Source organism: Cygnus olor, chromosome 27, assembly GCF_009769625.2.
Source record: "Cygnus olor isolate bCygOlo1 chromosome 27, bCygOlo1.pri.v2, whole genome shotgun sequence".
Lineage (NCBI taxonomy): Eukaryota > Metazoa > Chordata > Aves > Anseriformes > Anatidae > Cygnus > Cygnus olor.
The window spans coordinates 4,566,790-4,593,088 of record NC_049195.1 but is presented as its reverse complement, the minus strand read 5'-3'; the positions used below and the strand labels follow the sequence as shown (position 1 = coordinate 4,593,088).

Below are 26,299 nucleotides of genomic sequence, written 5' to 3'. Positions count from 1 at the left end.
TTGCCCTGCTGTCGCATGGCGTGTGCCATCTGCAGCTTTTACACAGGATGTGCTGTGGCTTTCCTAATAAGATCCCAGCTGGTCCCTTGCATGTTTTATATAGACAACCATACTTAAATGAACGTTCTGGTTACCACATGTTACGAGGAAATTTAATTTTTGACTGCTGTTCTTCAGTAAGCAAAAGGGTAAAGGAAGGATGATACCTCTGTGTATCCATACCTACTCACACGTTGTCCTGCACATCGCTCTGCTTTTGTTCCTGAAGGTATCACACTCAGTTTTGTCTGTTCTCTGCTGTTTCTTCATAGGTGTCTACAGGATCTCTAAAGAAAAACTTCCTCCTGACATGAACCACGATCAACTTCTGTTCCTCCCAAAAGGAAGACATCAGGCATCCCACAGACTGCACGCCACAAAACGTGAGTAGGCAGTACAAAAACATGTATATGATCTGGGCTTCACTCGTTCTGAGCACTGTGTAGTGTCACCTGATGCACTTGTAAGACAAAAAAATACCTTTTAACAGATGTCTTTCTGACCCTCTGTGTAGTAGTCATAAATAATAACTTTGTAATTACCATCTTTAAAGAAAAGCAGACGCTGAAAAGCAAAAGTACCCTAAACTAATTGAAATATGAAGGTAGGCCAGTGAGCAAGCACTGAGGAGCTAATATGTTTCCTTATCCTGACTCCTCTGAGCCAGTTTCTCCTTTACTTTTTCTTGCAAGGACAGCTAGAAGAATCCCTGAAGTTTATTCCAAATGCCAGTCCGCAACATAAGCTAGGGAAGGGTAGACTTTCTGTGCTGCAGCTGCTGTCTGACCCTGGGTTGCTTACTTAGTGACCTCAACAATATGCACGGTCTCCACAGGCCGTGAGAAGGGAGCCTGTGGTTAGCTGCCATCTGGTCTGGTTTGTTGGCCTAGTGTGCAGCTTTCAGGTCATGGAGATACCTCGAGATCCTTTACTCTGTGTATGTCATAGAGGCTCTTAGGTTCCCACCCTCACATTCTCAGTGATCTTCCTTTCCTGTGCATGAACTCATTACAGCTGCAGGGTTAAACACTTATCGCCTTATAAGCGAAAAGCTTACTTTCTTATTGCTTTTTGCAGATTATTTCCTTCTATGCTTACTGCTACTATCTCCTTAGAGCAAGTGTTGCTTCAGTATTGAAAAATAAATTTGTCTTTATGCAATAACAGCTGATAGTGTTCAACTTGCTCAGCACCCTTCAGCTAAGGACTCTGGGAAACATTTAAAACATTAAACTCATGTTAAAAAAATACTAGGGAGTCAAGAAGCTGTTAATACTCATCCTAGATGAAAAGGGCATTTAAACAGAACAAAGCAATTTGTCTGAAGTCAAATAGCCAACGACTCATGAACTAGAGTCTGAAGCTCAAAGGTCTTGCTTGCCCCCCCCCCCTTATGTATGCTATTTGCTATGGTTGCTATAGCTCAAAATCTCTCTAGAGGTGATAGCAGAACTTAGGAATCCTGACACTGACCAAATAAACAGTAAATTAATGAAGCCTGGTCGCCATATTCTTAATGTACTACATGTGTACATGACAACAGAGTACCTGTCTAAAGCCCAGGATTCTTTTATTATAAGAGCACAAGGTGCTGGAATTCTCATGGAATGTGCTGTGGATCTAAAATAGTGTTTGCCTCAGGGTTTGGATCGGCATTTAAAAGTACCAGACAGCTATTCAGCCGGAATCTTTAAGGTAGTTCTGATGCAGAAAAAGAGAAGGAAAGAAAGGAAACTAGGCAGTGAGACTGGTAACTCTTGTAATCATTTGATTTCTATGAGGAGGTGGTTGCAGTGTCTTAACCAGGATGCAAGGTAGAGTACATGAATCTGGATTTAATTTCATAAGCATGCAGATCTTGTTGAGAATATCAGTGTAACAGTTCAAACTAAAATGAAAAATATTCCATGGTTTAAACACTATTTGTAATTGCATTTTGACTGCAAAGATGTTATCAGAGCATCTTTCAAGCTCCAATTAATGCAAACCTAATTCTCCTTTAATAACAGTATCAGGAGGATTTTAAATAATGAACGTAAAGACTTATTTTTGAGCTCTAGATAACTTTCAAATGTCTTCTGTTCAATTTTCATAGTGTGTATGTAGTCTGTGGGCTGGAACTATACTGATGTAGACATCTGCATAAGTTTAGGGATCTGGCTTTACTGGTCGCTATTATTTGCTCTGTAGTTCCTTGTACAACAGAATTGTGACCTATGGAAACAATTTTTGATTAATAATGCCAAATAATTAAAGAGAGACTCTTAGAATTAATGAAGATTCTTGGACCTCTGTTTTTAGATACTGCTGTTAAGTCAAATAAGTATATAGAATTACTGACATTTCTATTTACAATCCTGTCTCAGAACAGGGCAATACTATTTATTTCCTTTTGACTGCAGGGTGCAGCTTAGACCTGTTTTTGCGGTGGGCTTTTTTTTTTTCCTAAGATATTTTAATATTTTGTTACTGAGAATGTAAAACTTAAATGTGTATAGCAGTCAATTTTACATATTTCAGTCATGTCTTAGGTTTCATTAACATGAGAAGAATTTTTTTATGGGTGCCCATGAAATGAAAACAGGTATAAAATTTGTATTCGGCTTAAAATTTTATAAGCGAAGTTACCCCTAACATTAAGTAGGTCATTTTCTAATACCGTAAAACATAGTGACAGGAAAAAATCTTGAACTGCTTCTGCAGAACTGGGGAGATGTGGATCAAGAAAGAAGTATATATCCCTTGAGAGGTAGCCCAGTTGAGGTGTTGAAAAAACACAGTTCACTCTTTGCGTTCTGTCTTCAAGGCTAAGGTCATTCAGAATCCTACCAAGTTTCATATTTAGAGCTTAAGTTTGCATTTTGGGACGAGATAACATCTCACATGCTAACCCTAGCAAAGCTAGTTCTGAAATTTGAATCTGCTAACACCATCCCTGTGCTTCTGTAACCAGGCTAATGAGCCAGCTAAAGCAGGATTACTTTGTCAAGATGGAGTCTAGCAGATTATCCCCATACAAGAACTCATTATTAGTGCTGTCACCAGGTCCTAAATTAGTACCACTACTGATTCAGTGACCAGCCCAGTACCTTTCCTCCTGGGTTGCCCTGGGCAGGCAGTGCCATGTGAACTAATGAAAGTGCAAAGGGGCTTTCCTCATACAGTAGTGTTAATTGCTTCTGCATATTCATTGCTGTATTCTCACACGTTAGTGTTTTTCACATCTTTCTTTTTACGGTACAGAAATGGAAATGTGTGACGGTGAGGAGTGGCACGTATGCCCACATACGCTCATGTGCACAAACAGATGTACATGCACTGTTCTGTACCATGGCTGCAGAAGGCAGGGGAATACAGTCGAATTTAGCTGGGTGATGAAAAGGCCCTTCCTGGCATTCTGCTGGTCTTGACCAAGTGGGACTCCACTAATTCCAGAGTCCTCGCTGTTCCACGGAAGAGGGATTTATAGAATTGAGCAGGATTAAGGCAGCGGCTTTGAGGTGCAGGATTACAAGAAGGCTGGTTATACGCAGGTAAATGTTGACAACCGTTTTCTGAACTCTGCATAGAATTCAGGTGGAGAGGAGTTTTAAAAACCTGATCCAGTTGTGACACCTACAGGTCTCTTTGTATCAGACACCTTCCCAGCATTAGCTAAACACACAAACAGTGGTGTGGTTTCCTTATCATCTACAGCCAACTTAATTATCTGGCTATTTCTAGCTCAGACAAAGCATAAGTTTGTCATTGATGTCCTCCTATGCATGGAGTCTCAGTAATGAAGAATGCATGGAACAAATCTAGAAATACATGCCTGTTTTTCAGCAAACTAACTCAATTTTAATGAGGTTTGAAAGATAGGCAGATAGTACATTATGGGTGGTGTATTTTAAAGCAGTGTGAAGAGAAGTACATGGAGCTGAGTTTTACTTTAAATGTTACTGATGCTTTTGTTACCACTTTTCTTAAGCATAAAGGGAATTTAGATCACTTTAAAGTCATAGACCTGTAATCTTAATGTTGTACTTGACCTTCATATAAGATTATCAGTGGCGAAAAAAATCGCAAGGGGTTCTGTATCTAAAAACAATAACAGCAGGCAGGAATCTGGAGCAGTCTGTCACTTTGAGAGTCCATGGTTATTGAGCTGAAGTGTGGGTCTGTAGAAATTTGAAACTAGCCATGAGTTCAGCTTGAATTGAGAGGAGGTCATTAAAAGATGGCCTAAACATCAAAAACCTCAAAAGGAGGATCACCATAGGGCAAAACTTCCTGATAGTTAGCATGATGTGAATTGTACTGCAACATTGAAAACTCCAGAAAAGAGACAAAAAAGATCAGGCTGAAATGTAAAGCTGGTAAAAGCAAATTTATCTCATTAAAACCCTTCATTTGCTGTTTTGAGATCTCCAAAAGCCTTGAATAGGATTAAGGAAAGGGCATCAAGATGAACAGAGTCCAGCCATATCAGCAAGGGGTTTTGCAGATGGCATCTCTATCTTGCGAAAAGCTTTTTATACCTTAAAATCATGTTCAGACAGCTTAATATAAGGTAATAAGAAATGTGGACTCAGAAGGGTGAAAATTCAGGAAAACAGTATAGCAGGTCAAGCTAGGCACAGAGCGGGTGATCTCTTGAGGCTGGAAGGATTTTAGAAGCATTATGATCTGCTTTAGAAAATTGTCCTTATTCTAACATTGCTAACTGGTGACATTTGGTGTCTCCTCTTCTTTTTCACTGTAACATAGGCACCTGTCCATTCAAATTCCAGGGAAAAGATTGAAAGTCTGAACTCTAACAGACATAACACGACAAAGAAAACCTCAATTCTTATGACTTTTTAAGAGATTTAAGTATTTGGGGGAGAATGGATGCATGATTTCTTCGGTATTCTTAAGTATTCACAATAGCAACCTAACCACTATTGGAAAGGGATGAGTATCAGTTGAGCAGGGTGAAAAACAGTTTTCTTCTGTACTGGACAACTTGTAAATGTTAACTTTTTTTTTTTAATTGCACCAGAAAAACATAAATATTGATATCCTCTAGTAAAGAGCAACACTAAAGCAATACTGTTTGCAGATGTTGGAGAACCTGATTCAAGTCCATCTCTGTGTGTTTTCGTATAAAAACATGCTGAGCAATGGCTTATTTTGGTAGACTACCAGGACATTAGATTGGAAGCTCTCCTTTGCAGAGGATCAGTTTTCATTCATCTTGTAAAGTCCAGGCATAACTCTGTGCTAAGATGAGTGGCAGCCATTTAAAAATAGGTGACCTTCGAGGCCCTGCTGGTGCAATCAGGCATCCAGATAGAGATTTTTGGCAAAAGAAGTTACACTAACCAGTGAAATAAGTGGATTTTTCCAAGTATGAAGTTTGGCATGAAAGAAGGTACAAATTAGGTAACAAATCATTGTAACACTTCTTTCTTTTTTTTTTTTTTTAAGTTTCTAGATACAACTTTACAGATCTTGATGCTCTGTACTCAGTTGGCAGAAAAGTATTTACAGCACTGAAGGAAGGCCTGCATTCCATCCTCTTTGGCTCCCATAAGTAACTGTTACTTTGCTTTTCTGCTCTTTTAGTGTCATTTAGTCATGAGATTCTTAAAAGTAGCTTCCAACTGAACGTTATTTATGCCTCTTTTCTTAGCTGTACCCAGTAACTGCTAATTAAGTCTTTTGTAGAATGACTCTGAACTAATTAGGGTTAATTGAGCCTGCTTGTGCATTAGCTACTCCAGCACTTGTCCTGATAATCAGGAGGTTTGTGTGCGTTGAGTATTTTGTGATTAGCTAGCTTAAATTCATGTTCTCTGCTGTTTTTCTGGCTCATGTAGCCCTTGTGACTACTGTGATAGTAAACATGAATATTCCTTTTCTGCTGGGGGTGGGGAGCGTAAATTACTGGTCCCTACAGCAGGGTTTTTGTCAGGCTGCTGGTTGCAGTAAGGACTGGATGAAGAGGTAAGTTAAGTTTCATAGGTGTCCAGTTACGTGCTGAAAGTTGCTGAGGTACCAAGCTGCTGAAGTTTGAGCTTATCTGGAAGAATCCTCTTTTGTGTATAAACATTGCACAGTGACGGAGGTTGGCATTGATAAACTGCTGGCCTGGAAGGAAAAATGTCAGCACCTGAATTGGAATCATCAATTGCTGCAGTGTAATGTTGTCTTTCCCCTTGGAGGTCTTTCCTTCCAAGTTTTTGATCCAGTCTGTCCATCCTTAGCTCTGCTGAGGTTATTACTGAATTAAAAACAACAAAGCAGTCTATCAGGTGACAGCACCTCTGCTGTCAGTGTTATCTATGGTTAGTCACTGATAGACCTGCGAGATTCTAATCAGGCTCTCAAAGACGCTTTGATTTAGGAAGGTAGGCTGGCACCGTATCAGTCATCTTCAGAAACAGCATTGCAGTTGTAACTGCAAGCCGTGGACCACCACTGCAGAGCCAGGTTAGGCCACAGAAATGTACATTTTGAAACAGATCCTGTGGTGAAGCCCGTGTTTTCCTAAGCATGTGATGCAACAGCACTGCTTTAATATAGGCCTGACGAGAGGAAACAAATGGTCAGGCTCAGAGGGTTCTCATGCAGTCAGGCTTTTGAGAGGTTTTAGTCTGTCCTGTTAGCATCAGCAGGAGGCTTCCCCAGCTGTTAGTGGGACCCCACCACTTACAAATACATTGGATTTCAAACTTCCCATCTCTAAGTACTCGTAGAACATACTGGAGTAGCATATTAAGCAGCACACTGTATATGAATCTTCATTTTTTTTATCTTTGTTTACATAAATTTAGTTCAAGAGAAGTCTTTTTTACTCATACTTTAGCTATGTTGATGATACTAATATAGGCACAACTGTGTACTTCCTTGAATTAAAGCAATACCTTGTCTTTTTCTCTGCCTCTTATTTAGTTCCAACAGGGAAAAATGTTTTTCTTTACTTTTTTAATATTAGATTTGGAACTATGTGGTAGTTTCCTTTTTAGCTTTCCTTTAATCCAGGAGGGGAAAAAAAAAAGTAAAAATGAATGCCTAGGAACTGTCAGAGTAATGAAAAACAAACAAACAAAAAAACAACAGCAAACAAACAACAAAACCAGAAGTGTGCTCCACAGAATAGAAACTGTGAGCAACTCTATAGCAATCAGGAATAGTCAGAAAGCTGATTTATGTAAAGGTGAAAGGGTATATACACAAGGCAGTCATTCCCTACAACATACGTGCAACCTTCATTAAACAAAAAAAAAAAAAGTAAGCACCGAAGCTATTTAGATTAACTACTCTGGTTTTTCTCCCCAAATCCATTCAACCTCCTAACCTAACGGGTATAGAAGAAAATCATTATCAGTTATCGCAGAGAGATTTAAATTAAGATTTCTTCATAAAACTAAAGTTCTAAAACAAAATCTAAGAAGTGGAATTAGTTGCTGGATCTGCGTTGAATCACCAAGAGACATACTTTATTTCTGTGTCACAGCAGAAAGTGCTTCATCAGTAGGAATTCATATGGAGGAAGAATAAGCATGTACCGTACATTGAAAACAAGTATGTCTGGGATGTTTAATTATTTCTTGATTAGTTCATTTAACATTAAAGTAGTCAAGGACTGCAACATATTCAGCACTACACAGTTTGCTACTGGTATGTATCTTCAGCTCTTCTCATTTAAAAGCACCTTGTGTTTTTTACCTGCAGCTGTTGTAAATGAATTACTACTACTCTTGTAAGCTACCTTCATTACCCCGAGGAAATGCACAGAAACGCACTGGAGCTAAGATGATTTGCAGCATCTGTGGTTAAGATTTAATATAATGTACTCCATGTTTTCAAGGATAAAATGAGGAGTGGGGTGGGGATTCAGTTAAAACACATGTAAGCGTTAGATTAATTACTTAGAAACTGTTCAGCTAAGCAGTGTACTTATTCAATGCAAGGAATAATAGGAAAATATTTTTGTTGTTCTTTGTGCACGTTTCATATGAACTTAATGTAGATTAAAAAGTAGGAAATCAATGCACAAAAGGCACTGAAGTTCACAAACAAGATGTGAGAACCTCTCCTAGTGATCATTTCTTGACAGCACCAAACTAAATCATCATCTTCTATTAACACAGTCACAAAAACTATCAACCACAAGTAAGCATCCTCTTCCAGGATAACCAGCATGTGTGACTAAATAAGCATGTGCTAAAATAAGCCTGATGGGCCTTCAAGGGCTTGTGTATTACATTAACAGTAAAATACCAAAGTGGAATAAAAAGACCATGACAGAGATAAGGCACTGCCTGTTCAGATTTTGTAATGTTTTATGCTTGCTTTAAATCACAAGATGTATCAATGAGCTGTACTCTCTTTTAAATCTCATCTGAAATTTAATCTTTCCATTCTGTGATCATTACTGTTATCGTTAACTCTGTAAAAGTGCACAACTGGAAGCACAAAAGATGAGAAGTACAATGCTGGGAACTGAGTTTTGAGTCTCCTAAAGCTGCTCAACTACCGTGTCATTCATGTTTGCATAATTTATATCTGCATTTATCATTTATTGGGTGGGTTATGGGTAAAAAAACGAAGTTCACTAGCTAAGTTTCATCTGCTTTGGAGAAAAGTACGTGCTCAAAGTTATGTTGTGTTTGGATCAGTAGCGTAAACAGGGCCAATTTTGTGAGGGGATAGATCACCTGTTGAAGCGTAGCATTGCTATTTATGAGTAGTGGACAACTTGTTATCAGATTATGTTCCAGAAACTCTGATCATCTGTCAGTCAATTGATATTGCTGGATTGGTGGAGGAGAAAGCTTTAAACTGTTGCTGTCATGAGGTTTAATAAACGTTCCTTTGATTCTGTTAATTAGATCAGATGATAAACTGCCAGGGAATGACAGCTTCAATAAATCTATATTAAAAAGGTGTTAGCAGTCACCGGTCCTGGACAAACATCTGTTTGTCACGGAGTGGAAGGTAGGGTTTCCTAATTACTTGGCTGCTTTGGCTCTCTCGTTCTCCAATAGCATAGTCCATGGCATGAGGATGTATGTGGCACACGTAGCTGAGTTGGCCAGAAAGACTTGCTGACCACTCTGCTTAATAAACAAGGTGTGAGGGGTTAGAAGAATCTCCAACAAAATATAATGCAATCTCATCTGTATAGCAACACGTATTTCACAGAAAGTGAAGAGACTATTTTAATAGTAGGCTGTTATGGAATAATCAGCACCTGTGGGATTAGTGTCCTAAACTGTCAGTCTGTAGATGCTTTTTCGCCTTGCAGCCTGAAGCTTTACCAGATGATTCTGAATCTAATGTAATATTATGTATACAAATATGTAGCTCTTTCCTTGAACAATCCTGGCATGAACTGTGTGATGTCTTGTGTCCTGAATTGCAGAGACTATGCAGAAACATTTATCTTTCAAAACTGTGGTCCCTCCTATGTGCAATTTCAGAATACAAATGAGATGGTGAACGAGCTGTATTTTGTCATGTGATATGCCACTTTCCCCATCTCCATTGCTACTCTTTTTTCCATCTTCTCTCTGAAATAACTAATTATTTTGTTAATGTTTTCTCATACAGAAGTTTTTCAAGGACTCTTGTCACTTGCATGTTGCTTTACTAGCCTGGCTAAAGAGAGTGTGGTGATGTAACAGATAGGGTTTGCTTTAACAACTATTTTCTTTTCATTATTAGTTCTTACCATATTTGTTTCATCTGGAAGATAAAGAATTACCATACTGAATCAGACCAGATCAAAGCTAAATGCTCTCTTGTATTCCAGCCTCAATTCTATGTACAATGTACAATAAACTTCCTCATGTCTTTGGACTTCAAAGTTATTATACCTAATAGGTATTGATGAAGCCATTGTACTCCATTAATGAAACCCCGTTCATTAATGGCCCTACAGTAACTGGTGTTGAATTCTGTGATTTACTTGGTTTTCTGGGAGGGGAGGGGGAATACTTTGGGGCTCTTCAGAAATGGAACAGGAACTGAAGCTTGTAAGCGTTGTATACCTTGCATTGCAGTTTGACTTTGGGCCCTGATTCAATGGAGTTTCAGACATATCCTCTGGAATTCCTAAGAATATGAATTTTCCTGAAGCAAACACTGAACACTTTTGAAGCCAAACCTAATGTTTCAGTGTTAGAGCACTGCAGAATTTGCTATGCCACTGCGGTAGATAAAGCTTGCTACTTCCAATAGCTCTTTTCCCTGAATATTCTCTTAAGAAATTGAACCAGGTTCTTTTCGCACTAGCTCAGATTTATTCAGGGGGGACCACCATGGCTACCTGGATGAAAACCATTGTAACTAGAATGGAGAGTCTTGCCTAGAGCGTTTTCTGCTTCTCTATACCTTCTAAATGTTGTCTCCGTTTGGCAAATGAGACCAATCGCACAAGGCTTTTTGCTGAATTCTTAGTAATTTCTTTGCGGGCTTGGAAGAAAAAAAGCTAATTTAGAATATAAAATACTGCATTCTAGTGCTGAGTTTACCCATTAGCCCAGTGACTAGACTGAAACCTTCTGCTTCTCTAATTTGGTCTGAATCATTAAAAACTTGTTTCTTTTAATTAGCATCTCTCCTTTGTTCTTCTCTCCTTTGTTCCCTCCAGATTAGTCATTCTCAGCATGCTGGTTTGCATGTATATTCTGATGTACATTGAGATCGTTTGGGAGGAACCCTCAGGTTTTACCTGCTAAAATGCCCCTTAGAAAGTTGGGTACAACCTAAATCTGGACTTCTTTTTCCTGGTGCCATGAGAATAATAGGCAGCTGACTTCATTAATGTTTCTGTCCTTGTAAACAGAGATTTGTAGCCTTTATGAAAGGACATGGTCGGTTCTGAGTTTGCTGTAATGGCTGCCAGATTGCTTCCCCATTGAAAAGAAAACTGTGCCTGGATATAAATAATTACTGCAAAACACTGCCAAGTCCAGGAATTCCTCTCTGTGGATCAGTTCCACAGGGTTTAAAATCTACATTTATAATTGTTTATTTTCAATGGAACTATCCTCAGAGCCAGAATTCAGACATGCAACTTTGGGGTTAAATTTGGCTTCAGCCAGAGTTGTGATTGCTATGTCTGTAAAGGAAATGTGATGGTTTCAGATGCTTATCTGCACTCAAAACTGGTTGAATCTCTTCACCATTTCCTTGTGCTTCTTAAAATTCTAATTAATCCTTACAATGGAAATAGGAAATGCCAACATAATGATTTTTACTTTTGGTATCATTTTGCACTCTTGCCCAGCATTTGACAGGGTTCAGACTACTGAATCCACTGCTTTTGAAATATTTTTTGGGGAAGGCTGGCTACTAACAAGATGTTGCTCTTATTTTATTTATTTATTTATTTTACTTGTTAATTTCTGCTTGTTTGCTTTCTTAATTTTGCTGGTAAGAATCTCATCAGAAGCAAATAAATAAAACTTAAAAAATGGGAAGAAAATGCAGAGGCAGATACTTTCCTTAAAGTAGTGAGTCTCCCTGACACAGCGTATATAGACTTCAGTGCTATTACAATTATCAAAAGTTTAAGAAACATATGGCAAATAATTCTCCCAAGCAATTATAGTATTGAACTCCTTGCATTCAAGCACGTCTCCCTTGTATGCATGTCTGTTTTCCATAGCTCACTGTAGTGCTTTGTCCCCTCAGTTCTTGTGCTCAGTCTTTCCGCTGAGTTCCCTCCCCAGGTTGAATTGCATCATGGCTTAAATCTGTAGAGATCCTCAGGTGCTGAGAACAGAGGTGTAAATCAAATATCTGTGTACTTACTAGGCTAAAATAAATTATAGTAAATAAACAAAACAAACAAAAACAATGCTGTAGAAGTATTAAGCCAGTCTGGGATTGAAATCCACTGTATAAAGATGTGGAGACCTTTTAGAAATCACAACGGGAACAGAATGACACAATCTCTTATATACAGTAAATGTTTATTTTCCCCCTTTACAACTGCTTACGCACCCTGTTTAAAATCAAGAAGATAAAGACGTGGCCATTATGACCTTAACCTGCAATAGCTCAACTGTGATGGAGCTGGGAGAAGGTGCTCTGTATTGCACGGTCATACCTTCAGTTCTGCTTCGTGCTGCTTTGCTGGAGTTCACCTTGCTGCTACGTGCTCTGATGTGAAAATCAGTTCAGAGGAGATAGTGACAAGAACAATATATTACTGACAAACCTTGAGAGAATGTTAGGAAACATCATTCCAGCTGTTAGAGTCAATGAGCAAAACTGTGAGTCTTGTCAAGTCCTTTTGCTATTTCACAGCATAAAACTGTCACCTCATTAATCAGAGGAGCGTGTTACCACGAGGCTCCAGTGTGAATAGCATTTATCGCTGATCTTGTCAATTTCTTGGAATAAACCACAACTTGATAATTCTCTCCTCGTGCATTTGAAACTTTTTTTTTACAGTAAAATTTCTGTTTGCTAGTGATCTACTTGATTAATCAGACTGGTGAGGATTTGAATGCGTATATTAGAAAGCATAATTAAAAGGTAGATAACTAAGAAGCTCGTGCAGTAGGTGACTTATGCGTGGGGGGAGCTCCATTTAGTGCAGAACAGAGTCTTGGTTGCAGCTCTGATTCACTAATGACTTACTACAAGAAACATGACTGGGATGTTTTGGAAATGTAATGGGATAGTAAAATGGTGTGGTTCTGTTTCAGTAGGTGCATAGCCCTGACAGAACTTCCTAGGTAGGGATCTCCGTCCATTTCCTACAATTGTGCCGATAACATTAACTATTATCATTTGTGAACAGTTCACAACCTGTAAGGGAAGTACAGTTTTTTCAACTTTTCTTATTTTAATTCTGAACAAAACATAGCAATATGGATAGAGGCATACTCATTCACTTAAGAACCCAAGAGGAGAATTGCAGTGTGCTCAATTTTCAGCCTAGAGAGCAGGTTTTTAGGTAGCTACGATGTTAGGTCTGAAGTTGACAGAGGAAAATGAGAGATTTACAGAGATGAAGATAACTGCCCATGCTGGATCAGGTGCAGAACTAGTGCTAGCAAGTAGTCCATAGGTGCTGGAGAGAAAAATGCGGAAAGCTAGATAACACCGCCTCAGCTGTTCTTAGAATGTTTTACAGGAATAATTGATCATACTATATCTGTAATATCACCCTTTCTTTGGAATAGGCTGTTAACAATAATCGAGAGATCAATCTGCCTATAAAACTATTAATTTGTATTCTTCCTTGGAGACTTCTAGGCTCTGGCTTTGTGTTCCTCCACAGCTTTTTATCATGTCTTGCTGAAGTAATTCTTTTCCCAATACGACAGATTCCTTCATCATGATCCCATTAAAGAGGAAAGAACAACTTAAAACTACATGCTTTTAAATATGTCACTTCTCATAAATGCCATTGACTCTATTGTGTTATAACCACACTGAAGCCAATAAGTTATTAATAATTTAGTGTGCAGTTACAGAGGCAAACACAAAACTATGCTTTGATCAAAAACACGTAAGACTATAAAAGCACAGAGTATTCTGCTCAAGAAGTTAAAAGACAAAAGTTAAATACTTGGCACTAACTGGACTGAAGTTGCATTACACTGGAGGAGAGGGTTTTTTGTTTTTTTTAGAATTTGATAACAAAACTCAAACATTTCAGAAATATCCTAAATCACATCCTTTACAGAAGCTTGTATCTATGCTCATTGAGCAAGGTGTCTTTAACTCAATACAAGAAGCTGAGGCTTAGGGCTGCTAAATCTGAAACCTTAAATTGCAATTCCAATTTAAATAAAATATTCTCTGTCTTGCATACATGTGCACTCTGTACACATACAAGAGAATGAGGATCTTTTATACATGCAATTATAAAACTTATAATGTATAGGAAACATTGAAAGCAGACAAACGTAGCTGGTTTTAAGATCTATTAAACAAACTTTTCATTGTGCTAGAGGACAGGTTTCCACTGCGCTGTTGTAGTACCATGTTCAAGCCTGTAGTGGTCTTCCTAAGGTTTTAATTTCAAGGTCTTCCGAAGGATTTAATTTCATTTTCTTTTCTCTCCCAGTGAAAGCTCCTAAAGGAAAAGGCATGACCACACACAAGAGCTGCGAGCTCTGAGCAGCAAAGTGCCTGCAGCTGATTGAGTGCAGTCCCGGGAGAGGACCGTGTAACCACATGCATGCACTTCAGGGGGAAATCTGCAGGCTCTGTAAAACCCTAGCTGCAGGAGGGCTCTGCTTATTTGGTGGAGATTTCCTTCAGGGTAGAGATCTGGTATAGGCATGAAATGCTACTTGATATCAGATTTATTAGTTTGTAGTTGAGATATAAAGTATTAGCTCTCTATTTATATTGTTCTGTTAATGAGCAGTCTCTGATAGAGATAGTATTTCTGCTTCTGGGCCTTCTCTAATATCAAAGGACAGATTTCTAGCTATAATTACATATGCATTAGGCTCTTCTCCTTTCAGCAGATATTGTTAAGTTGTTCTGATAGAGATACAAAATACAATACAAATAGACCAAAAATAACATTTAGATCACATTTTAATTCAGTGTTTTTAGTTTTGTCAACATTATAGGAGATGTCTGAGGCAACAGAGTAGGATAATTACTGGAGCAAAAGACAGGACAAAGCTTGCATTTCCAGGAAGCATCGTAACAGCAATATTGTCTTTCTACTAGAGAACTTTCCTGATAGAAATGCATAAAGACTTCTGCTTGTTTTTAGCAAATGCTATACTATATTCAAAGTCCTACATTAAGAAAATATTTCATACCGCTGGAGGATACGCTCTGGTTTCCACAAAGCTTCTTAGAGTTGAAACAGGGAATATTTTATAAGACTAGAGAGATTGATGGCTCAGACTGGTAATTTGCAATACCTAATTAGTCAATCAAGTCAATTTGTATTTAGCAAGCATGACACAACTACGTTACAATGGAAACACAAAGGGAATTCAGTTTTTACTACCATACTGAAGATTGGTAGCTCAGAAGAAGCATAGTGTTTTATTTGGAAAACACAAAGTGGGATTTCCTAGATAGTTCTTTACTTTGGCTGCACTATTTAGCAAAAGGTTTGTTCAGTGGATCTCTTCCTTCCATTCATAATTTCAATAAATAGTGAAGTAACAGGTAGGAGAGTGTTTTACTATTGCTCTAAGTTGGATAGAAGCATTGACAACAAAGCAGAAGAGCAAACACCTTATAACCTGTGATGGTTGTGTGCGTGTTGCTAGTCATCGAAAGAGTACAACCCACAAGTGTCCTTTGTTGAAGATCAAGCACAGATACCTGCTTTGGTCCCAATGTCCTACTCAGACTCCAGGATGAAAAGAATTATTTTCTGCTTTTACAGATCCCCACTGCGCTTTTAGATGGGCAGAGGTTTCTTTTTCCTTAGCTGCTCTCTAAGAGCCCATGCCTTTTCTGTGATACTCCACCCCAGCACTGGCTATCTTTCAGGTCCTTCATTTGTAATGACTGTTTGCATGGTGTTATGATTGTAATTAAAAACAATTCTCTAAGCTATATTCCTCTGTACTTCCCAAAACGCTCTGAAAAAGATGGAGGGGAATGGTGAAGGCAGGCATAATTTCATAAATACTTGAGACGTTTAGATGTAAAATGATCTTTAAAATCTGCATTAATCAGCTGATCAGCTGCAATATGAAGTATAGGAATCTTGAGGCTATAGTTGGTATAAAGGGGTAGGATCCAGGGAGCTGTGCTGTGTGCATACACTGATGCATCTGACATCTTTTTCCTGCTACTTGGAAGTAATATTTGTTGATTCTTTGAACTTTCTCATGTAGAAATGCAGACACTTAAAAGAAAATGAAATGACAATGTAGGTATTTTTTATCTTTTTCTTTGCAAACATTGATTCACAGGGTTCAGAATTAAATATGTATGCTATTAAGGATGGAGAAATACACTTACTGGTATGTGAATTAGAGAAAGAAACCACTATATATTTCACCTTTCTCTGTTGGAAGAGGATTTTAGTTTCCTATCTAAATCTGGCAACTTAGTAATAAAACTTAATTTATAAATCATAGGCAGTTTTTCTTTCTTTTTTTTTTTTTTTTTTTTAATGCTTAAGTATTTAAAATATTCACCATGCAGGTTTGGTACTCAGAAGAATTAATCAAACTGTCAGGCTGTAGACCAGACGCTGCAGAGAATACACAGTGGTGTGTCATGGTTACTTAGCAACTACAGCTGAAGAGGTTAGGGTGGAAAATACTGTCATTTCCTATGTTTGAGATCCACTCCCACAGCCCCCCTACCCTCTCCACCATACATATTTTTCCCCCAACAGATAATGTATTTTGTATGTTTAAAACAATCTTTATGATATAGCTTTCAAAAGAACCTACTGTTTCTGTAGACCAATTTGAATCAGATGAAGAATGCTGAGGATTCGAGTGTTGTTCATAACAAGAAGAGCAGTGAACCTAGAATATGTGTAATAAATAAATAACCGATCCTACTCTTTGAATGGGAGGGAAGTTGTTTAATTTTACTCCAGTAACTTCTTCCTTAAAAATTGAGATCAGTGGAGGCGAGGGTGGTTTTGACTAAATCATTGAAACAAGGTTCTACCACAGTGGCAACAGAAGTGGGAACTGTTCTGCACTTATGTTATTGGTGGTAGTATTTATTACCCTGATAAGGAAATTGAGTTTGCTTACTAGGAGGAAATAGATGACCTTATAGCTGCGTTCTCTTAGAGGATTTGCCTCTGGCAGTAGGTTAAAAATAATAGCAGTTCTGAAAATTTTATGAAAGCTTCAGGGTAAGTGTTACTTTAACATCAGCAGCTATAACACAAACAAGCCTTAAATCCTACAAGTTATGAAATGATAATGAGAAAAGGATCCAGAATTTCCACTGTATTCATGAAGGGTGTGTGTGCAAACATAAGTGTGTGCGCGTATGTAATATATACAATGAGAGCCGCTGTGGAAGGAGCAGAAAGATGGCCAGGAGCCATATGTAAGGTTTTGGGGCCATTCAGTATTCTTAATCTTTAGCTCTTTAGCTCTGCATTGTACAAAATGTGTATTGGCCTAGGTCATAAGAGCCCATAGAAATTGGAATCCTCCTCTGCTACCTTCTCACTACAGGATGGGGCTGCATAGATGCTGCCATATGCTAGAAGACAGTTTGTCACACTGAGCATCACTGATTGGAAGGCCGAAATTGAATTATCTGAAACTACCATGCCTTTCTTCTTGTGGCAATACAGCTGGCAGTCGGGAGGTCTCTGGACATGCTGCAAAATGAGCATATTTTGTACGGATGTAGGAAAAAGACCCAACGTAGTCTCAGTCTGAAGTCTCTCAGCTTAACTGGGAAGAGGTGTTCAGGAAGCTTGAACCTCCGGTTTGCTGTCCTTCGTGGGATGAGCAGTGGAGGTCCTGTGTATATTTACTGCAACGCTATGACAGCAGTCAGGTAGTCAGTCTGGCGATGCTTTATGCAAGTGTCTGGGGAGGTTTTTTGGCATTCTAGTAATTCAGGTAACAATTTCCGTGTCATAGTCCGTACAGTCAGCGCATACACCAGCACTCACCGTGTTTCCACATAATGAATGTGCCTCACGATCCAGGTGACATTCTTTGCATCAGTGAATTTTTATTACTTTTTAGGATTTAGATTCTGAATATTGTTAGCTTCCCTAAAACAGTACCTAGGCATAGAACAGGTTATCCTTGGGGTAAAAGAAAGTATGACTGCAGCCATGGAGCTGTTCTACGTATTCCTCCAGTGCCTCACTACCGGCTTAGGAGATACAGATCTCAGTTACAGGGCTGAAAAACACAGGCAAAGCTGAGCTCCTTAAAGCTCACTTGTTATTTCTGCTTCGTCACTATCATTTCTCATTTATTTTTGTGTACGTGTTATGTTACAACTTCATAAACTCTGTTTCTTGATGGAACTTGCAGAGAAAGTTGAAAAGGAAGCCATTCACAGTGCCTAACAGGAAGTTTGCTATCTTTTTGATAAGTTCAGAGGTTTCTTGGCACAATTTACTAGCAATAACCTATGCTGAGCTGATGTGCTCTTGTTAACACACCTGTCCTTTTGATGATTTAAAAGATGATTTTTGTCTTTTAAAGTCAGGATCGGGCACCGAGAAAGCAAGAACTGTATTCTTGTCCTGACTTTTGACTTATGCTCCCGTTATGTACATACGGGCAAATATCTGCATTAACCACTCTTACTTTTGTACCAATCTCTGAAGGGGAGGGGAGAAGGACTAAAACCAGATTGTTATGTCAAATGCTAAATTCATCAATCAGGCTTCCAAAACAATAAATAAAAAAGTGATAAATGTTAAATTTATTTGCCTTTTTCTTTTGGGGGGGGGATCTTTATATAGTCACTAATTTTTTCCCTATCTGGAAGCATTTTTGCTGTGGATACTGACTTTCTCATAGATTTGCATGAACGTGCCCCAGCACTACTTTAGACAGTTTGCTATAGATAGCAAGACAGTCCCTAAATATGGGTTTGCTTTATTTATTGTTTGCAGAATTTTTATATCCTAGTGTTACGTCTTGTGGTTCCATTGATTTTTATGCACTGTGTAATTTAACTGAGTATTGATTCATTGGCTTTCTAGAACTCTACATCTGTTTGTGTAATCACCCAGCTTTGGGGTGGGTATGTGTGAGAGTGATGAGGAATAACTATGAAATGCACATCTGTTCTTGCCAGGGTTATTCACCAATTGCTCTTTCATTCCTGTTCTTGCCAACTTATGCATTGCATTTAGTTACTAATGATGATCCTTGCCTTATTATTTGCTTTTTCACTGTATCAGTGTGGATGGAACTGAACCGGAGTTAGTCATGTGGTAAGGAGCTGTGAACATCGGGTTCCTTGCGTTTCTCTTGAGCTAGTACTTGAAATAAAATGTTCCTTTGTGCAGGTACTGTGAGTGTTGGCAAGAATCCATGTAGTCCCCAGATTTGGGTGAGAAATCCTCAACAGCTGTCTATTGATTTCATTGCTTATCCAGGCAGTAGGTTGGTTAACCGTATAGCCCGTGGTGGCAGGTAGAGCCTGGCATGGTAGGATCCTTGCCAGACCGTGGTTTTGCTGACTGGTGCCCGAAGCAGCTACTCCCTAGTGAGCCCACCCACAAGCCCTCCCAGTTTCTCCAGTGCACAAGGAGCAAATGAAGCAGCAGATGGACAGTGGGAGGAGGTCTCAACCCAACCCTGCAGGCTTCATGGCACTACCAGAATTGATGGGCTTGTGCAATTTATGTTTTTTTATCCATCTCACAATAAAAAATGCAAATCAATGAAGCTTCTGGGTCTCTGCCTGCCTAAATGCAGAGTTACTGGGTTGTTTTTATAATTTCATAGCACTTCTGAAATGCTTTTTCTTTGTATAGCATCCAGTTAGAACACACATTGCCAACGGCAAGAAAGAAAAGTTTGTCTTAAAACTGCAACCAGAGACTGACACTATTAAGCATAATATTACTTTGCAATTATAAAGAACTAGAACTGGGAAAAACTGTGCAGGCGTATGCAGTACGCAAAGAATGGGTGGGGATGCTGTTAAGGACAGAGCAGTGAGGTGCAGCATGCTTCTAGAAGTCTGGGTTCTAGGAGCTGATGATTCTGCATGCTTCCTTGCTCATACAAGGAGCGTGCAGAGAAGTGTGACCTCTGTCATTGCTTAGCATTCACTTTGTCAGAACAGCTTCTAAGTATGAGGCTGTGTATGAACTACATAGCATATGACACAAAGGATGCTGGTTTTGTCTAGCTGTAATTGCAGTGCTACAGGTACCTCATTGCAGGACACCAGTGTTTACTATGAAAGTAGTGTACGATTAAGTTTTCTTATTCCTTAATAGTGCAATCTTTATTTGCAGTCTTGAAGAGGCTTACTGGGTAACAAATAAAATTTATCACTTTGCAGAAGTGAACTCTTGAATGTTAAAGTATGAACAGCATTTGGATGAACTCAGATCATTTATACTAGCAACACAAAGTATATTTTTCAGTGTTGTTCCTAGTGACTTGCTCTTAAAACAAAAAATGTTAATGTTATGAAAATGATAGAATTAGACTAAATCATGAAACTTTTTTTTAAAGGTGGTTAAAGATTTAAGCACTAAAGAAAACATTCTAACATGTTCAGTGATTCAAGATAAAGCCTCGTCCATGTCTTTTGATTCATTATTTATTGCACTGTGGCTTGACCACAGATCGATTCCTCTCCACCCTTCCCTTCCCCCCATGGCTCAGGTTTTGCTCTTGCCTGTCATGGCTTGTGGTTATGGGTGATACATGAAAACACTGTATGCAAAAATGAGAAACCGCTCTCATGGAAAAAAATCCATGCTAACTGATTACTTGTGAAAGACGAAACTGGGGCATTCTAAAAATCTTCCACTGTGCAGGGAAAATCAGCTCATAAGTAAGGGGGAGAACCATTTGTAGCAGAACAAGTAGTCTTGCACAGTATATGCAAGAGAAATTGTTAATATGTTCTCCCAGGTATAGCAACAGGTCTGTTGAGATGCCATCCCTTTTAAAAGAGGCAACTTCAAATTAACATGCTAGCCATTAATAATTAAAGGAATTTCTTTATCGATATTTGATCTATTGGGCCAAGTTGTTATTGTGCAGGTATATATCCTATAAAAGCTGTTGTATCCCAGACAAAATATAGCTACATGACAATAGCTAGTAGCTGGCAAAGTATGTAGGAGCCTGTAGTTCTCAGATACCATGTAGCCTGTGTGGGGGATGATCAGTCTGTTTTACAAAAGGAAGACTAACTTCAATGAGATTTAAAATATGCTTTGAACATTAGGCATACGCTTTAAATGCTTCCTCCAGTTGAGTTTATCTTCACAGTTTATCTAGGACAGGGACGGTCACAGTTGCATATTCATGGAGCGCTTAGCACAATGGTTTGCCTATACAGCAGCATAAATAATGCATTAGAATCTCACTGGGTGATCTCATGAAAACAATTAGACAGTGCCATCCTTGTAGATCGTATTGTCTAAATACTAAGCATTACCTCTAGGAAATCTGAGTAAAGTTTTAAACAAAATTGTAATGCAAATGTCATCTGTTGTCAGCAGCCATTAAGAGAGAATTTCCTCCAGTGGAATAATTCACTGGTGTAAGGACATAGTATTCCAAGCCTGAAGAAGAAATTGCATCCTATTGTGGGCCTATTTTTTCTTATTGATTGATTGATTATTTTTTTTAAAGCATTGCTTGCACTCAATTTATAAAAGTTTATCATGGTATGTTTATATCCTCTGAAGACTTCCTGACAAGAGAAAAGAAAGAAAATCATTGTTTAAGCATTTCCTGACTGTTAAATGGTTTTGGAGGTGTTATTATTGATGTGATTTTTATTGGAGCTATTTTCCCAAACAAGTTCTCAGCAGCAGTCCACTAGAGTGCAGTTAATTCGTTAGAAGAAGAAGAACTTGAGTTAAATGCATTATAGATGAACTGTTCATATGTAATAAGGTCAGCTCATACAGGGCAAACACTCTCCTGGTTATTCAGTGTTTGTTACAGGATCTCAGCAACACATGCTTTTGTTTTACCTTAGCTTGAGATAATTTCTGCATAGGTATTTACTGACTTTGCTTAGTGCTTAAAATCCCTTTACAGATATTGTTTAAATCTGCAGAACATGCTGTGCATAAAATTCTCAGCTAGGTAATGTGAGATCAAGTATTAGGCTCACATAGAGGTTTATATTAAAATATTGATACTATATGGCAGTGTTGATGTAGGTAAGTTTCGGCATTTACATCAAATATTGTTCCGTTTCCACAGCCAGATGGAAGAGGAATAATCCTTATGTAGGCTGTGAAGTCTCAACTTCCTATATGCCATTTTTTTAGAGGCATTAGCTGCATTCTCAGTATCTATATATTTGCCTCTCCAAGCTTCCTGGTAAAATGTGAAAGGCATTCAATACTTCCTATAAGAGTACTCCTAATCATGTTGTACATAATTCAAAAGAATATCTGTGACCCAGTATAGCCATGACCTCCACTGGTGTGAATTAGCAAATGTCCCTTTGCTTCAGTGAAGCAATGCTGGTTTAGACAGTCTGACCCATTAGACTGTACAGGATGCCATGAGGTGAAGAATCGGATCTCCAGTGCTAGGAAGGGTGTTTTTTGTGTTGTACTTGGGGGGGGACAATAGGTTTAACTAGCTGTTTGTAAAGGACTTGATGGAAGTGATGTGTTATAGCAGTGTTTAAGGCCAGCCTGCTGTTTTTCAAATCTCATCTCTCCTTGGGAGAAGAGCCAGAAGAATAGGGATAGAGGAAATCTGAAAGATAAATTGTGAATAGCAGAAATGATTGTGTTAGTGCTACTTAGTGCACTGCTTGTATGTCTGTGGTTAAATCCATAGTCATAGGCTGGCAAAGATTGCTCTTAAACTGTGTGGATATCGAGATTTGGTTCCTAACCGATCATTAGAGCCAGTACCATTATGAGTTTCTTGCATCCCTTGTTTCCTTATTATTTGTAAAATTCTATGGACTGCATAGTTCTAGATAGTTCTGACAATACTGGTATCCATGGGGGGATACACGTAAAGGATGGTTAGGTGTTTTTTGTTCGGATTTTTTTTTCTTCTTTTCAGACAGGATAGCAACCAGTTAGTGTAATCCACTTACACTCCTGACGTGTAAAAAGTGTTTCTTTAGCGGCATGGAAATGGCCATGTTACACTACCAAGTCTAGTAGTACTTTAATTTAATAACCTCTCGAATATTGGCTAGCACTAACAATTATGTTGCAAAGTGATTTTGTGCACTTTTTAATTAAGACCTGCTTACAGGAAAAATCTTAATCCATTAGAGGTCGATTTATGCCTTGAAGCAAGGTCAGTTTTTCCTTTCTGTTCTTAAATCTCCGTGCAAATGTAGATTTTTGTCATTGCGCATACGTTAAATCATTTGGTTTTGCTTTTTTATCCTGTTATTTTTATATCTGATTAGTGTTTCTTGGCGAATAACATGTAGCATAACAGAACATTTCCTAGATTTTATAAGTTTTCTTTTTTTCTGGTCCACTGATCTCCCTGGCTCTGGAATAAGGAGAACTGGAAATGGAAGTGTCTGATCTACCATTTTCTTAAGAATTTTAATCTAATCTCTCTTTTATATATATATATGCATACATATAAATACCTATATATAAATACATAGGTAGGTCTCAGTGTCTACAGTTCTTTTCATTGGTGATCATAATGTAGTCATAAATTTGTTGATAGAAAGAAGAAAAATCTTATCTAGTTTTATACAAAAGTTGTAAACCTGTAGTCACCCCTGAAGTTGTGAAAATAACTGAACAGTTGACACTGTCACCATAGTTGACACCTACGGTAGGTGAGCTCCATTGTTTTTAACTGCTTAAACTATAGTGCGATGAAGAAAACAGAATGTTTTTCTCTTGCTGCATTTTCCAGCAAGATGTTTTTGGAATTTCTCAGCAGTGCTTTTGGGCCCTTAGAGATGTCCAGTCATGTATAATGTGCTATAGTGGAGCAAGCTGCTAAACTAACCCTGATAATCCAGGCCCTTAGAGACTGCCGCTATGCTAGTGAGACATGGATTAATTCCCTATCAGATTCTGCTTCCACAAGTGCTGCCAAGGTAAAAATCATGTCCAATTACTAGAGCTGTATGAGTACAGAAGCTGAACAGCAAAAATGCTTTTAGAGATAGAGCCTTGATAAAAATTCTGGATGTACATAAACCCAGCCTAACCTTGCTGTAGCTCCGTTATGATCCTATATTACTTAGAGCTGGTTGGCTAATATCTGACTATGAAGCCTGCTGTTTCTTAATTATTTAGCAATAAAAGCTTATGATTTTTGCCATTTCAGGCTCTCATTTGGTAGGGCATTTGCAGGAGCAAGGCAGATCATCCATCGTAAAATGTGTCTACAAATGGGATTTCCTCAAAGAGGAAGAAAATGACCACACGAAGTTAATAGTAGTGACTCATGCCTGGGGAAAATACACTTTCAGATGTAAGGCTTGGAAAGAAAATGTTTTTTCAAGTAGTTTCCACTTGCAAAGTTCCACTTGCGCCCTGCAAACACTGGTCCAAATGCTCCTGACTTGAACAGATTGCACACAGTACTGGAACAACAGATGGTTTTGCAGGTCGAGTGCTCTAGAATGAGGAGAGGCTGCCCAGCTCCCATTTATACTTCGGTAGTTCTAACATTCTGTGTGCTTTACAACTTTGAATTACTGTAGGATCCTGACATGAGACATTGCTGCAAAATGGACAGAACACTGTCAGTGATCACAGTGCTCCCACGATCAGTGCATCAGAGTTATCTAGATTGAGATGGAGATTTTCTTCCAGTCTGACTTCAGATATGTATGCAGACCATGTACATTTATGCTGTTATCCGCGTTGTAAGACCAATACATTGGAAGGGTTGGAGCTAAAAATGATGGGCAAAGAAAAAAAAAAAGCAGAGAATGAACAAAAAATAAAAACGTTTCCTAGAGGGTAAGATTCTTTGAATTGTGTTAATTTTAGTGCTAAGAGATTAATACGGGTGTAGAAAGCTGAGGAGGAATTTATGATTTAAAGTGCCTGTTGAAGAGGAAAGCAAAATTTGCTCAACCTCGTAATGCTCTGACTTTGACTAGGCATCTCTTTGCCTGACAGGCTGGAAAATATCCATCTCTGAAGAGTTAACATTGTATATCCTTTAGGGAGTGCAGTCACAGCTGGTGGGGGGCTTTGCTGAAATAAAAAGCCTCTGGCAACTTCCTGCTCGGCAGGCTGCAACGTTCTTCAGAGCAGGGCAGACTTGAAAAAATGAATGAAAAAGTAGCAGTTGGTTTGCAAAGACAGATAAAGTTGTTCTTCTGAAAAGGAGCTGCTATTTTCTGTCCAGCTTTTCCAACTGCTGGTTTATCATTCACATTCACTACTTCTCACATAATGATATTGTATTCTCTGAAGGTTTTGATTTTTTTTTCTGCTTTAGCTCTCCAAAGTTCAAGTTGCTCTCCTGGAACTTGCACTTAACCTTTAAGAAACAAGCTGAAGTCTCTGTCTGTGACCTTGAAGGGTGGGGGCAGAGAGGGTAAGAAATATCACTGTGTCTCACTAAAGACACCTTTAGAAATATCTAACAAGGCATTTCATCTAAAAGGGGAGAAAAGGGCACTTAATGTAAGTGACAGTACGGGGGGTGGGGGGGACTCTTTCCATAGAGACTAAAAGTCACATCCAGGACAACCGATGACAGACACATGAGCTGGAAAAGTAGTCTCTTCTGTCATGTGAGGCTGTTCCTGAAAAAGATGTCAGAGAAATGAAGATATGAGCAGTGCAGGTAGGGAAGAGAATGGAACCCAGTTCACATGGCAAGATGACTTTTCATAACAGATGTAAAGGTTATCAGTCCAAAGCTTTTGGGTGATAAGCCTAGGAGAAAATACCATTTTCCTTCTCACCTCATTTTTCCTTCCTTTCCTTTTCTGTTGATCATTCAGTGCTGTGGTACAAATCTGGGAACATTGCATCTGCTTTTGAAATATCTGCATCACTACTGGAGGCAGAATATTGATTGTTAGATGCAGACCTGCTCTAATGCAGGAACATAATTAGGTCTTTGTGAGACTTTTAAGTCTTCTCTAGTGCCCAGTCTCTGCTGCTTATTAGTAATTCTAGCAGTAATTGACAGGAGAGAGTACTGGCAATAAATCATCCATCTTTGACATCACGAATCTGACTGTAACCTTAAAACAGACCTTACACATTCTACATGGGAGCAGCTGATAATCATTTTTGGGTCTGTAAATTGCTTATGAATCAGGAGATACTGCCCTGATTTTACAGACTGACATACAAACAGCACAGATTAAGTGACTTTTATAGTATCAGAGGGAGAATCTGTAGTAGAGCAGAATGCTTTCATTAGGTTCACGTAGGCGAGCTTTGCCTGTTAAGGTCATGCTCTTCAGCCTCCTGTGAAAGCTGTGTTCTGCGGCAGCTCGAGGCCCTGAGTTCACTCATTCTGTGAAAAGCTGCAGTTCTCTCACCAAAACCTTCTTCCTCTTCACCTGCCACCTTGCCATTCTGCTTAGCTCAGGGTGGAGCCAATGAAATCAGCTTTGTTCAGTCAATTAGTCTGACATAAACCTATTGATGGTGCTCCCATGTGGAATCATCCCTCCAGAGGCTACAAATTGGGTAGAA

General features: G+C 38.7%; 1 long non-coding RNA gene across 3 annotated transcripts in view; it reads left to right on the top strand.

Moving 5' to 3' along the window:
* Positions 1-26,299, top strand: part of LOC121060341 — a 98,082-nt gene that overhangs the window by 29,612 nt on the left and 42,171 nt on the right. For all 3 annotated transcript variants that reach the window (XR_005814794.1, XR_005814792.1, XR_005814793.1), the window contains one exon: positions 312-422. This is a non-coding gene — a long non-coding RNA (uncharacterized LOC121060341). The remainder of the gene's footprint in view (positions 1-311; positions 423-26,299) is intronic.